Source organism: Harmonia axyridis, chromosome 3 (genome assembly GCF_914767665.1).
Source record: "Harmonia axyridis chromosome 3, icHarAxyr1.1, whole genome shotgun sequence".
NCBI classification, from domain to species: domain Eukaryota; kingdom Metazoa; phylum Arthropoda; class Insecta; order Coleoptera; family Coccinellidae; genus Harmonia; species Harmonia axyridis.
This window is the reverse complement of record NC_059503.1, coordinates 35,378,533-35,394,723: the sequence shown is the minus strand read 5'-3', so window position 1 is coordinate 35,394,723 and position 16,191 is coordinate 35,378,533. Positions and strand designations below refer to the sequence as shown.

Sequence of the window (16,191 nt, the reverse complement as noted above, 5' to 3'; positions counted from 1 at the left end):
CAGAAAATCAGATGCACCCCATCTATAGTTCTTTTCATCCTACTAACTTTTAGTAGATACATATAGGGCAATAGTACAATTGTTGTTATTTTGAATGTTAATTTCAAACTATGGTTTTGGTGACAATTAATCCTAATTTATATTTATATTATACAGTTTCTTGTATAATATAACAAGGATATTATCATCGAAATTTTTTTGATATCAACACAAAAATAACAATAAAAATATTAATGATTCACACCCTGTCCATCCAATATTCGTTCTAAGGAAGGCTTGCAATGTAATAGACAAGAAAAATTCAGCTTGCTGTTGCTATGATTGCTAGAAATAACGAAGAGGAAAGCACTTTTGTGAAGCACCAACCTTTGAGTGCTCGTTCATTTATGCGGAAATTGCAATCTTGGAGACCATAGAACTGTATAGTGTAAGGTATATACAAGGATGTAATTGACTCATGAATGAACGAGTTAAATATTTTATATTCTTCTATCTAAATCTATAAATAGTGGAACCATTGCCTATCAGGTACCTGAACTGACTGAGTAAGAAAAAAAATCATACTTCCTCCGTTACATATAAAGTTGAGCTTAATGAAGCAATTTGTAAAGGCTCTTGATAAGAATGGGTCATGTTTTACATATATAGGGGTAAAAAGGCATCAGTTGAGCACAGAAAAACTCAAAGCAGGAATATTTGACGGACCACAAATAAGACAATTAATACAGCATCCTGCCTTCATAAAGTCAATGAATCAAGTTGAAATCTTGAAAATTTGAGCTCCTAGGTAAAAAAGAATATGTTATTTGAATTCAGGACATCGAATTGATTTAGAATCAGCTCAAAAAAACCTCGACAGCAAAACATCTGTTGCCCTGTGTAATATATGTGTAACAAACAAACTCCTTTTACTATTACATTGAAAGAACTTGGAATGAATGAAAAACATCTTGCATACTGTGACTTGTGATTTCACATATCACATATCACATATCCCAATAATCATATAAGACACCCTATATTGGAATTTTTACTCATGCATCCTCAGAGCGATTTCACCCGTTCATTGATCTTTCTACTCATAAGCAAAGTTCCTCTTTATCATTTACGATGTTTATCTATTCGAATCATGCCAGAGCACATTGCGGATGCCAGTTCAGAAAACTTTACATTGCGTTGTCAACAAAATGAAGCGTTGTCTAGGTCAAGATCGGAAGGTGTAAACAAAAGGATTCAATAGTTACTTGGAGTAGTCAACAATTGAAGCATTGAACAATCAATGACTAAATTAAGAATGACCAAAATATGAAAAAATTCGAACCATTTGAAAGAATTTCTAGATAATTTCTGAAAACTAATACAAATACATTTATTTTCTTTAGAGAAAAGTGAAAACCAGAAATTCAATACACAGTTACTCGATATTGAATTTCAAATTCGGCATCATCTATATGTATGTTTGAGGTAGGTATGACAAGTCATAAAAACATCACATTATCACCTTATCAAAATTTGGCCAACAGTTTCGAAGGGAGTAATGAAATTTGTTTTCATAATACATAATTCAGAAAATTACAATTATGTAGATTAAATTTAATATTAGTGGATTTTTGAAGAATATGGGATCAAATCAAGTTTTTTAGAGGACTCTGAGTGGCATTAATAATATATAAAAATTCAGACTTCCTGATGTTGAATTTGATAGATTGATATGACTTAAATCTGAACCTATGGTTGGTATCTACACTTTCACAATCGCCAACTTCGCTATTCAAATTTAGAAGTCGTTTATTTCAATCAGTTCTCAACTAGGTAACTGTACTTCCTCATGATCTAACGAAAATCATGTTCCCTGTCTAGGAAGTTAACCTTAACATCTGCTCATTAAAGCTTAAGAGCCGATCAGTCTGTGAGATGAATAATGACTATTGAGATCGAAAGAAAATCTATCGTGGGGACCATGTTGGATCATTTGTTTTCTTGAATGGAATATAATATTTTATGATGCTATCTTCCTAAGGTTTGTGGTAGATGAGGATGATTATGTCTTCTGTGATTCTAATATTTCTAGATCATAAAATAAAAGCTCTAGGTCTTCGAGTATTTTTTTTATTTTTTGAGCCGTTCAATATATTACCTACCATCAACTTTGCTTTTTGAGTGCTCAAAATTTCTGTATTTCGTAATTTTGTTCATGAAAAGATTTGAACTGAGTGAATTTTGTCCTATAAATTATTTCAGAATATATTTTGCTGTGGGTAAAAGACACTTATGAATGATTACGATGAAAATATTGAATACTCTGCTCAAAATTTAAGTAATCGACTTGAAGTGACCGCTTGATTAAACAACAACTCATCATCATTTTGAAGCTATACTTTTCATTGCAAATTTTTGAATGAACTCGTCACAATTTCACTGCAAGTTTCTTGAAAGTGATTAACTTTCGAATACTTCGATACGAATAATTTTTCAGAAAGAAATAAAAAAATGCCAAAAAATGGTAGACTCCTCTCAACTGAATGATATAAAAAATACTAGAGGAATAACATACCTATTTCATTTTTCAAAAAATTACGCCCTTAATGATATCTCATAATACTTATTTTTGTGAGTCAACTTCCAGAGTGTTTAAGCTCCCAAAGGACACAAAAAAAATTTTATTTGATTCTTATGACTGGAAAATTTTGAAAAACTATCTATATTAAAAATTTATTTCAATTATATTCTACAGAAAATTGATATAATCCCCTAATTTTAGACATTTTTAAAGTTTAAATTTCCATGGATGTTTTTTAATCATCAATGAAGATGATTCTTTTTTAATGCATTCACATATAAAATTTATATACTAAACAAAATTTCAATGGAATCTTGAGAATTGAGATGCTGACTAGATTAATCTAATAGTTATCAATGAACACACTTTTTTTTTATTACGTTGGCACTTATTCATACGTGAATGTAAAAAAGTTCATTATGAGAATAATCATAATAGGAATAAGTTGTTGACTTGAATGATTCGAATATCATTAAGCGAATGTAAGAAAGTTATTTTTGTTAAGTACAAGAATATTTTTATTTTTATGTCGCGATCCATATCTAAATCTCATGTTGACAAATGAAATCATTCTAGTTCATTCGAAAAAGTGTTTCAAATGGGAAGGGAAAAGATTTATCTTTTCAAAATGGCGAACATTAGGCGCATCGGACAAATTTTTTTCTTTAGATTCTAAATCCAATAAAACTATTTCCATCCAAAATACATTAATAATCTAGGGTGTGGCGTAGCAATAAATATATCAACATTGTAAAAACAAAATTGCAGAGAATCGGAGCTCTTCTATTGGTCAGCGCCGACAAGGGTAGTGTTACGTCACGGCGGCCATTTTGGACAATCGCACTGAAGTTGTTCAAACCCAGCCATCATCGACATTTCGAATTTATAACCTAGAAGCGGATTTTCGGAAAATTTCGAAAAAACGGAGCATGCGCAGTCGAATGATATATACCGATAAAAAAGTTATATACTGAATTATAATAAGTTAGGGGTTGGAGGGTGGCGCGTCGGTGTATTCATTGGAAATTGATTAAATAGGAATTGCGAATTTGCATGCATTGTGAATAGGCTGAAAACGGAAACTAGAACAATTTGTTTTATTGAATTTATTATTAGCCGTTTCATTTTTCAGCCTTTTACGATGATTTTACGACAGTTAACTTACCCCCTTTGTGTGGAAGTCCAAACTCAATGTCCTTCCAGATGAGGTGTCGTAGTTGGTCGGTTTTCAGTCACTATTAGGAAATTTTCAACAATTTTCGCTAACAATTTTATACTTTCCAAAATAAGCCACGATTTTCCTTTTCGATTTTTTTATTATCTTTTTTATTTATTTTTTTAATAATATACAAACTTTTCTAATAGGAAGTTTTTTAAGGCCGACAATAAGGCACAAGAGTCGTATATTTGGAAAAATATGTTTTTCGTCTTAACTGAAGAATCTTTTCGAAAAAGTTACACCTAAACCGAGAAATTAATATATCCTTTTTATATATAAAGATCACAGACGTTTCAAGTAGTTCGAAATGTTAAAAAATCAATTGTGTTAAGATCAACTGAGATGTTCAAATTATATTAATCGTTTTATAATCAATATCAAATTGTCAATTGTTGTTATTCTATTGTTAATTAACTTAGCCCGTTTAGTTAGTTGCCCTGTTTAAAAAATATCTAAGTGTGTTCAACAAAAAGACTGGAGGGAAGATTGCCCTTATTATTATTATCAAAGTTTGAGGTTTATTGAAAGAATTCTTAACCGGCACTTTTAAAATATTGAGTCTGTTATGATGTTTTTTGCCCGATACAGTTTTTCAATATTTTAAAAATCCGTGAGTTATGTAGAGAAATTTTTTTTTAAATATGCCCTTCAAAAAGCCACGTGCGAAAGAAATTATTATATTTGAACTTAGCTTTATTTTCGGTAAAAAAATTGTTCTTTTGGTCTATAGCTGCTGCGTTACAATGTGCGTTTTATCTGAATGAGTTGCCGAATTTGTTTTATCACGAATGTTTGATTTGTACTATTAGTTCCAATGGTGAATTTCTGAAATAAAAAAAATTTAATTAGAAGGAAGTATCACTAAGAAATTTTGGACATTCAAACTTAAAGCCCTTGATGCATAATGGTTGAAAAACATGCATTCCACAATGAACAAAAATGAACGAGTTAGCCGAAAGTAGTCTCAATCATGCACAAGCATGCGCCTCTCTTTCTAAGAAATCTCGAAGCCAACGAAAACTCAAGATGAAAAAGAAACCAGAAGGTGGAAGAAGGAAGCACACACGATTGCAGAACACTGTGCACCACACACACATTCACAGTTTAAGGGTGGCCATGCACACAAATAAGAATTTTTTCAACTTACAGTTGATTTAGTTTATTGTGATTTTTTCGTAATTTAACTGTAGGTTTAGACTGGGTAAAAAGGGTATGTTGAAGGGATTTCGAACGCAGTTAGCTATGCACTGAAGCTTTTCCCTGATTTTGCAAAGGCAGGGTTGGTAAATGGCCGACAAGTATATAGAATTGTACATAAGCCGAGGTACATAGATAGGGCTTGCCTATCACTCGATAGGGATGCATTTTGAAATCGTCGTACGCTTGTTGTCTCTCTTCACTGTTTGGGTAGTGGGAACGGACGTTGAGCGCTACATTCGATTAGTAGGCGTTGCTCTGATAGAATTGAAAAATTTTGTGGAATTCACAGATGAAAAATCTCTATTCAATCTTAGTAAAACTAATTATTATTGGTAATTCATCTAAAATGTTCTCTTTTGAATATTGGTTATCATGAAACCATATTCTTCAGATAAATTATTCCAAGAGCTTAGCAATAAATTATTCATTTGAACAGCCTGTCGAATTCTAGATGAATATTACAATTCGTTATTATTTTGTTTTAAATTCTACCTTTTCTAGTAAGTATGACGCTATGGCTGAAAACATGATGACATGAAATAAAAAACATATATTGACAAATGACACAATATTATTGAATATTATATTTTCTACCACTTAATTGGGTATTTAAGTTACGAATAATAAAATTTTCTCTGAAATGCGGCACAACCCAAGGTCAAAACTCATGATCGATTATTCCATTGACCTTGGGTTTTACCACATTTCAAAGAATATTTCGAAACATAACTCATATCCATAATGATGAGATTACGATTTGCGATGTATTTGTTTGAGATATAGGAAGACAAACAAAAAATTCAATACCCAAATAAATGATAGACATTGTATCAATATATGTTTACAATTTTTCATTTCATGTCATCTTGTTTTCTTGAAATCAATTTTTTGTATATGAGATTTCTCTACTTTTGTGATAATTTTGATCCAACTTTCAAAGTTTTTGAGAATATCTATTCAATGCGGACGCCTTAGTACGAACGGGATTTTCAATTCGATTTTGAGGTTGCACCCTTTCCAAACCGTAAAAATTTAGGAAATCTACAATTTGAACCATTATAAGCAACAAAAAACAATAGCGTTCTCATACCCAGTACTCAAATACTATAGGACTTATCTAGTGGCCAATATCTTCGAAGCACACATAATTTTTCTAGATGTATGGTATTGTTATGATTATTTGCAAACAAAGAAAACAAGCCACATTGTTTTCATTCGAACATCCTGATAACAGAGTATATTCAGCCTATATAAAATTAGAAATACTGACGATGAATAAGCTGGCGTGGTAGGTATCTATTATGCGTGTATATTAATACAAAAAGTCTTTATTGCTTTCAGTTTTACTATTTGTGAATTTCACCTGGGATAAATATGATAGAATATTAGAAAAAAGTTAATAGATAGCTTGTATGTGTTAACGATCCAAATTTTATTATGAGATTCTTAGCTATAAAATATATTATTGGAATAATATGGAATTCTGGGGATAAAAGTCATAAGCTTGAGAGATGGTAGAAAATGAAAGAACAATCTCCAAAATGAAATAAATATATCGATTGATTTGTTTTATTAATTTTTCAGGATTGAGTTGGAATTTTTGGGGAGAATAAGGACACAGAGAGATGAGGAAATTATTCATAATGTGTTGGTTGGGTTCTGGATTATTTTATTATAGATACATATTGCTGTAGAATCCCCTGTACCATCTGAAATACGTTTGTATTGAAACACAATGATTGTATGATTGGTTGCTGCATCAAGTAAACGATTAATTTATATCTATTATCCATATTATCGATTTGTCATGAAAGTTTTTCTCAAATAATATCAAATAAACTCGTCACTGATGATGTATTAAACTTTTTTGGGAGAAAAACATTGTTTTTTTTTAATTTTTCGTTGAAAAATTAAAAATCAGTACCTATAATAATTTCTTTTCAGTATAAAAATTCTTCCTCTGAGTATAAGTAGCGTTAAAATGTGTTTGAACTGTTAATTCTTTTGAACACGCTACTTTAAAAAATTTCGTTGAATTGAGTAATACTATTATAACTTGATAAGTGATGAATCGTGGGGTACCTACCATTGTTCATACGAAACGAAAATTACTTTGTTGAACGAGAATGTGGGTCCTTCTTCATACTCAAGTAAACTCAAGACTCATTATCCTAATTTTTGTATCACGAAACCTTATAATAGTAGGCAAGAAATTAAATATGTATGTTATAAATCATAAGAAGTTTTTATTGGTTTTCTAAAGATATCTTTCGCGAATAAGATTTGATTGATTTCTTTGATTTTCAATAGTTTAAAATACTGAATTTGTGAGATATCAAAGTTCAGTGGACACAACCGTTTTCTCTGCCACACCCATTGGTAGAGTTTTGTTTAACTTGGTTTATTTATTTCCAGTTAAATATTTCAAATTTTCAATTCCGTCATTGTTTGACCTAATTAGTATAGATAGGAGTTCAATAATATAATTCATCTAGTAGGGTAAAGGGTTTTCCAATAAGGGATTGAAATTTATAAAAAAAGAATCAGTTTTAAGAGAAGTTTTTCATGTTTCATTGTAAAGAGGAAGATACCTATGTCATTAACGATGGGAAATTATATCTGCCAAATGGCCGTCACGGCTACTGTTGCAGCACCATATGCTTTTCATGAAATTTTCTATGACCATTTCACACATTTGCAGCTGTATGCTCTCGATAACTTTCATATTTAGGGTTTTGTGGCGAATTGGAATAGACCTTATCTTTCACGTGGCCTCAAAGAAAAAAGTCTAAAGGTGTCGAATCACAAGATGTCGGTGGCAAATTTTGATGACCTTTTCGAGAACAAGCATGGACCAGGAATTCCTTGCAAAATTGCGATTGTTTCATTACTTGTGTGACGTAGTGATGTCAGAATCTTCCAATTCCTGTCATAAGAATTCATTAATCATAGCCTAATCCCAAAAGTCAACAAGGAATAGAAAAATATGGGTTTTCGCCAACACTACAGGCTAACAGAAGCAATATTCTAAGTTGATCTTGAGCGATGCACACGGTTCCGATTCTTCACTCCAATAACTTGTACCAACAGCTCAAATTTTTCAACCAGTTTCACTTGTGCCAACCGAAAAAGAGTTTCACGACTACCCAAAACTGCTCCAGTTTTGCGAACTGTGATTGCAGAATTTTCACTATTTTTGTAGTGTATTTCAACAATTTCAAGTTAGGAGATAGTGTAGTTTTTACTTCTCAAATGTCAAAAGATAACAGGTTCAAAAGTGACTGCTGCCCAAATAGCGGGCTATTCAAAATAAAACCACTTATTTTGCAAAACGCTTTATTTGTACCAAATTAGATATGAACTGCCCCTCCACAATTCCGTCTCAGTCTCAAATAAAATTTTTTTTTGGTATGGATTTCTGAATTCTGAACGTTCCAAAATTCAAAATGTACCTATTGTATTAAAAATTAAAGGAATGTGTGAAATTTTATTTTCTCCAACGAATCCAATATTGATAGTTAAAAATAATATAACAAAGACGTTCATTTCAATTCTTTTTTGATCGACAACAAATCTAAACTATTCGATGAACTTTCGAAAACGATTTGAAACCCCTCTCCCCTCAACCCCTTTGAAATGTCCACTCGTCCACCCTGTCCAGAATATATTTCAACAAACATGGTATATCAATTCAAAACAAACAAGAGGATTCATTTTAAATTAAAATACATAAATTGCGTACTGCAATACATTATTTCACTCTGAAAATCATTAATCCCCCTCCGCCCCTCCCGTACTGGCCCGCGCCTCGCCAGTCGTCCCCCAACAAAATTGCATTTTTGCTGGAAAAAACCAATCATATAGTGGCAGTGCGAGTTCTGATATTGTAAATCAATATAGAGTCCAACAATGCAGCAGGCCGCGTATTGTGAAAATGCAACGCATGGGAGGTACGTTGTTGTGGAGGGAAGCAGAGGGGGACCTGCGAAAATATGGTGGATTCGCCGGGACACATCCGCATAGTGGATTTTGTTTTTCGGAAACGCATTCCATCACGGTTACAACTGAGAATGTGAAAAATCTTGATGAATTATATAAATCTCTATTGGAGGCTCTGCTGATTGGTGTAGAATGAATAGATTTTTTTTTTATTTAGGAAACACTGATCAAATTCGGACCGAGGGAAGGAAGAGCTTCTGTTCCTAGCTATGGCTCAAACACATCAATTTCCAAGGACTTTAAGTTCTGAGGTTTTTGTATTGTTAACTGCTTAAGATGATTTGATCAACTTGTCTATATTAGCAGAAAATTCAGTTCTTCCTTCTATGCAGTCCGTGGAAAAAATAATCTTCCATTCACAGCTATTCTAGTATAGCTTATTGTATAGCCATATTGTCTGCAATATTAAGTTTGGGGATTGCTCTGTCGATTTCGTCAGGGTATTTATAGGTCAGAAACGTGCCCTTGTATCTATACAGAGTGCTAAAAAAGTAACGTAACTCGTCAATAATTTTGTACGAAGAATTATTAAGGAAAATCCTCGGACCCGTCGATTTTTAATTTCAAAAGGAATGAATCCTGTGCCTTTTTGAATTTGACATTTCTCACCTCCTACTCAATTATTTCAAATAAGAATATAGGATTGTGATATATCAAATGAAAGGAAATTGATCATTGAATGATGTCACTGAAAAAAGGATTTGTTAAGGTATTTTTTTTAACAAAATTAACAATTTGTGATTGGTGTCAGGTTCTTATTCTTTAAATATTAAATATTGACAAATATCCTCAACAATTTTTTTCTATTGGAAAAATATTGCTTGTGATATATCGCATCAAAGGTCATTCGATGACCAATTCAGTAATGTGAAAATAAAATTTTACCTTGCAATAAAAATGTTACAATGAAAAGAAAATTTCATTCACAAATTAAAAACAGCTGTGAATTACTGTATTAGATCGCAAATAATGTCTTTTCATTCGATATATCACAATCCATATATTCCTATTTAAAAAAAAAAAAACAATAGGGTGTGGAGCGTAAATTCGAAAAAGCATAGTGGGACCTGCTTTTGAAAATAAAAATCAATGTATTCGTGCATTTCCCTCATTAATAATTAGTAAAAGAATAATGGTCTGATTGCAGTTACTCTCTGATCACAAATTGTTAATTATTTCCTAATTTTTAATAAAAAACGATACAGCCAATTCTACTTTTAGCCATATCGCTGAAAAGATAATCAAATTATCTTTCAATTGATATACCTACCACAATCCATACATTTCCATTTGAAAAAATTGAGTAGAGGGGTGCGGGGCGTAGGGGGTGAGAAATATTAAATTCAAAAAAGCATACGATAAATTGATAAATTTGAAATTTTAGACTGAATGTCTGAAATGTAATTGAGATAAATTACTTTAATGCAAATGAAGGAAGTCCTAAATTCCCTTTGATAGCATTTCAAGAACTGTAACAATTAGAGCATAAAACAAGATATTATCAGGTTATTTTCGGATTTAGAATGAGGGGTTAATGAGGCCGGTCAAATATTTGTTTTTTTGTTAATGTCAAAATGACTATTTCCAGTTTTGTGATAAATTTCATATGAACCACTTATACACAATTGTCTAAATTTCAAGAAGAATATCAAAAAAATATTACCCAATATATCACAAAGCTTTGCCCATTTTTCAAAATGATATAATAGATACCATAAATCTTGATTCCTTCTCGAATTAAAGAAGTTTCTGATGAATGTTCTTTTTAATATATTTCAGAAATTCTTGAATGTTTTTTCAGTAATTTTTTCGATTACTTCTGTCTGAGAAATTAAATACCATTAAGGAATTATAAAGTGATGGTGCTTTAAATCATGCTACCGGTAAAACTATCCTTTTCTTTTGAATTTTCATAATCATTTTGGGAACAACTGTATAGTTGTATCACCACATCACAATGAGAGTTTTAATTGAAAACAAGCCTACTTGGAAGGCGAGCTATGGAAAGGTTGAATGGAATAGGGTGGCACATACTGATGCAATATGTTAAAAATTCTCTGGTCTGGTCAAAAATGTGTTGCCTTTGATTTCCCTTATATATGTTTAATACAGTCTAGTGTGCGGTCACCTTTCATATAAAATCCTGCTATGGAAAATTCCTCAGATATTAAAAGATATTGGAAGGAACAGTCTTTATGATTCAGAAAAAAATGTTGAGTATGATATTCATTGTGTCCCCTCAGCCCTCTTATACAGATTTATTTTTTTGTAAAATTGCTTGTTAATAGTAGTCTCTATTTTTATATTTATATACCTTATTTATGTAAGGAAAAATGAGATAAGTGTTATGAAAGATGAAACTATCTAGCTTTTATTTTCATAATACATAGTATGAATAAGTAAATATCATTCATTTCTAGACATTAAAGAGAACAACATGTTAGCGAAACTTCCTCGCGAAATTCAACTAGGCGAAACTTACTCGCTTCGAGTATAATTTCGCACCACCCAAAATAGAGCACAATTTAGCGCAAAAAATTGCGCGAGTAGAGCAAGCCCTCAAACGAGCAGTTCAAATATGCAAATAAAAAACTGAGTTCAGAATAAATTTCTTTTCACGCATCTTCTCCTTTACTTCGAACAAAATAACTTGTTTTTGGACCACGTTTCCCACCAAGCGCATCTCGATGAGCGAAATCCTTTGATGCGCAGCAAGAGTCGACAATCGAAATAACTCATAAGTGAGGGAGCGTTTGCACAAGGCGCAATTCCGTCGCAGAGTTATTTCGCGAGGAAATTTCGCCTAGTGTAAACGCAGTTTCACCTTAGTATCTCTGCTACCTCCTAATATTGGGTCGCTTAAAATTATTGTAAGGTTTGAGAAAACAGCTGAGGCATTGCTTTCGCAGAAGTTATAGGATGAATAAATAACAATAATTATTATCTAATATTTATTATTATTATAATATACAATAATCATGTCTTTCGGCTTGTTGCCATAAACCTATGATTTTAAATAGTTTAAATAGTTCAATCAGTTATCAAATCTCACGAACGAGGTGGCCAAATCTTTTCACCAAACACGACAGAACTCGTGGGAGACAATTTTTTGGCCAATTCTGTTGGGAACATTTCCTCCTACAATGAACATCTGTAGGGTAGTACAGTTTTAGTATACGGTTATCAGCTAACTTCATATTTTCAAATGTATTACGTTGCTAGCAAAATATGCAGAATTGATAAGTGCAAAGTGAAAAGTCAAAGAAAGGATTCCAAAGGTGAAATAGGTCTAGGATCAGATAAACGTGATTATCTTTTCCTCTGTATTATCTATATATTATCAAAAATACTTATTGTCTAGCGGCAATAGGTTTGAATGTAACACCCTGTAGTTTGTTACATTTTTTATTAATTAAAATGAGCTGTTTTTTTGGTATTCATGGTCTAGCAGACAGAATATGAAAGAAATTATTTCTTTTTAATTTAAAAACATGTAATGAATGTAACAAACTACATTCAAACCAATTGCCGCTAGACAATAAGTATTTTCGAGAATATTGTTGATTCAACTAATAAAGATAAAATACTTTATGAGCACACAAAACTATTGTATTTTTGTCCACCCTGTACCAAGTGGAATCAACGTGTGATACATTTTTGGAAACAACTCAGCGAGAGTAATCGGAAAATTGAGACAAAATGGGGGTGTTCCATTTAAAAAAAATGGCGAGGTCGTCATTATTCGAAAGTAATTCACCCTGTATATTAGATTATTATATTAAAATACGGTAAATTAAAATCAAAAATCGACGTGTTTCAGGATTATTTATTAAAATGGTTTCTTTAGCTAAAATTGAATTTGTTCCATATTTTACGTCACAGTGTATGTATACAGGGTGGCCACTTTTTCAATGGGATTGTATTGGTAACTTTTAAACCATAAGAGTTAGAAGGTCGGTCTAATGGAGAAAAAGTTGCATGCATAGAAGCATTATCAAGCAGTTCAAACAAATAGAGATTATCAGGGCCGGTTATTGAGATATCATAAGAAAAGTAAATTATGTCATTTCGATTTTTCTTTTTTTCCCACTTCATTTCAAATATCATCAAAAAATGTTACAGGAATTTTTTATTCGACAGTAAATTATCCTCAATTTGACGTAATCAGATTTCGTATCTAACGTTTCGTACTCTCTGGGCCACCCTCAACCTCATTTTTTTCAATACGGACCTGCATATTTCATGACATTTTTCGAAATAACTTTTAACGCTGAATTCAACGATTTATCATACAATGTCATTCAAAGTAGATTTTCAGGTGATTTTGACCTTTATCCAATTTTCTTTGGGTCGGATCTGTATAACCTTCATTTAGTTTAATTAACAACATTCAATATGCAATAAATTTCGATAAGAAAATCAACTTTCCCATCTTGAACTAAATGGAACATATTAGAATCAAAGCAAGAAACCAGTATACTGGTTTCTTGGTTCTTCTTTTATAATAATCATTTAAATATTTCAATTCATAATAATTAAACGAAAGTATCATTTAATGAAAGAAAAATCAAATGATTATTCGAAAGTAAATGAAAATTGATGAAGTAAGTGTTCGAGATGTCCACCATTTTGTAAAATGCACTTTACGGTTCTGGAACCCATACTTCTTATACATTTGCTTGTTTGGTCTAATTGAATACCTTCCAAACATTCTCAATTTTCTCGCGAGGTATCACTATTGTTGTATTTGTCATTTGTTCCGTTGAAACAAATTACAGAATCGAACTTTATTTTGAGATCATTACGATATAATTGTTGCAAGGCTTGGTATTCAGATTTAAAATCATTGTATTCGCGTCTCTTGGCTATTTTATCAACAACAGTTGTTGAGAAATTCCATTCACTGGCCACAGTTCTCGATTTTTTTTCTGGGTTCGATTGAATTTGGATCAGAACATTGATATCTTTAATAGACTTGTTCTTTCTTACATACACACCATTTAATTTGGATGAGGGTCAAAATCACCTGAAAATCAACTTTGAATGACATTGTATGTTGTATGATATATCGTTGAATTCAGCGTTAAAAGTTAATTTGAAAAATGTCATAAAATATGCAGGTCTGTATTGACAAAAATGAGGCTGAGGGTGGCCCAGAGAGTACGAAACGTTGGATATGAAATCTGATTAAGTCAAATTGAGGATAATTTACTGTCGAATAAAAAATTCCTGTAACATTTTTTGATGATATTTAAAATAAAGTGGGAAAAAAAGAAAAATCAAAATGACATAATTTACTTTTCTTATGATATCTCAATAACCGACCCTGATAATCTCGATTTGTTTGAACTGTTTGATAATGCTTCTATGCATGCAACTTTTTCTCCATTTGACCGACCTTCTAACTCTTATGGTTCAAAAGTTACCAATACAATCCCATTGAAAAAGTGGCCACCCTGTATAACTCTAAAGTTCAAGATACAAAATTTCAGTGAAATTGGAGAAGATATTATGACTCTAGTGAGAGGATCTCAGAATTACTTTGAGCTAGAAAAAAATGATTGACATATTTTAGGGCTTGATTTTTGGGAAAATTAATTTGGTGGAAACCACAACCTCGTAAATTCAACTGTTTTCAAGCTATGAGGAAAAATTGGCGTGAAATGAAAAGTTCTCATAACTTCTTTATTAGTTGTGCTATTATTATGAAACAAAAACATTTTACGGTCGTTTTTTTCAGTAGAATCCATTGGTTGCTTTTTGTAATTAGTTTTGTATTTATTCTCAGTAAGCGAATTTTGTCCCTAACATGAACTATCAAATTTGACATGAAGCGCGCGGAAATGAAAACTTATCTGTGATACGATATTTCACTCAATTCGCGAGTTTCTCCAAAAAGAACGCACTTCTTATGTTCCATATTCAATCAATTTTTCATATATAACTCAAAATATATGAACAAGGACAACTCAAATTAATCAAAACTCAAAATGTTCAAATTAGATCCTATACTTTTTATCAATCAATTCTGCGAGTAAAAAGAGGGGGAATTACTTAAACAAACCCTATACCACAAATGAGTTATCGAGGAAATTTTCCACAAAACAGAATAGAATTCATTTCAACCTCCAATTCTTCGTTTAAGGTAAAGCTTGTTTTAAAATTCAATTTTTGGCAATAATTTGGCACGCTGTTCTTCTCTCGGTTCTTTTGGAACAGACGTGCAAAACGTTGTATGTAAGTTAAATGGAAAATCATCAAATTGATTCTATGAATGGAAAGCGATATCGGGAGCATTTCTGAGAAGTCTGGAAAAATGCAATTAGTGAATTCGGAGACTAACTTAGCGAAAGAATTTCCCATCGTTGAGAATCGCTGAAAAATATATTGGCCATAAAGTTCACTGTCTGTTATTAATTGTCGCCCATAAAAGATCGCAGAGACAAAAGAGAGAATCGGCTATCGATTTAAAATTAAGCTTTTGTTCCAAAGCCACCGACGATATAAAAATAACAATGGGCAGAGGAAACCTATCTTCAAGAACTGATGACGGATTTTCTTTGGAGTCGATTGACCTTTCATGGAGGAATTCGTTTAGTAAAAGGGCTTCTTTTATGAAAGGAAAATTGAGTTTAAATTCTCATTACTGATAGATCTTCATTTGTTTTATTTTTGATTTCGTGAACTCATCAATTTTATTCATCTTTTAATTTATTGTTTGCTTCGGAATATTTTTCTTCAGTCCAGACATGTTTGAATGATTCTCATGAAATAATTTTCATGGAAAAATAAAAGATTCAGAATTTAGTTTATACCTAATTCCCTTTAATAAAACTTTGGAAGAGAAGTATTTTTCAACAATGGATTGTTGTGTATTACGTTTAGAAAATAGTTGATCTAATTTAGTGGCTAAGGGCCAATGATACTTACCTATTAGTGTGAAAAGAGTTTGAACCCATCAGGACAAAAAAAAATTCTGCTTTCGGACACATATTAGGTAACAACTATTTTGTCGAAATGCAATCATTCTTTTTTGGATCGTTCAGTGCTTCTCTGAGAAATCTATAACAGCTCCTTGTATGAAATTTTGTCAAAAAGTTCAGCATCAAAATAAAAATTTTTTTTTCCTTGGTAATAGACTAACACCCTTCAAAGTGAACAGGGAATTTCAAAGTTCCAAATATTATCCTGAATTCAAACCCTGTAGGGTGGT

The 16,191-nt window shown here is 31.8% G+C and overlaps 1 protein-coding gene across 1 annotated transcript in view; it reads right to left on the bottom strand.

Annotated features, from left to right (window-relative positions):
- Positions 1 to 5,028, bottom strand: part of LOC123674906 (zinc finger transcription factor lin-29-like) — a 145,610-nt gene extending 140,582 nt beyond the window's left edge. Inside the window, exons 1-2 of the mRNA XM_045610052.1 lie at positions 4,927 to 5,028; positions 3,726 to 4,604 (exon numbers count right to left, since the gene is read on the bottom strand). The gene's annotated coding sequence lies outside the window, so the exon portion shown is untranslated. The remainder of the gene's footprint in view (positions 1 to 3,725; positions 4,605 to 4,926) is intronic.
- Between the last annotated feature and the right edge of the window lie 11,163 nt (positions 5,029 to 16,191).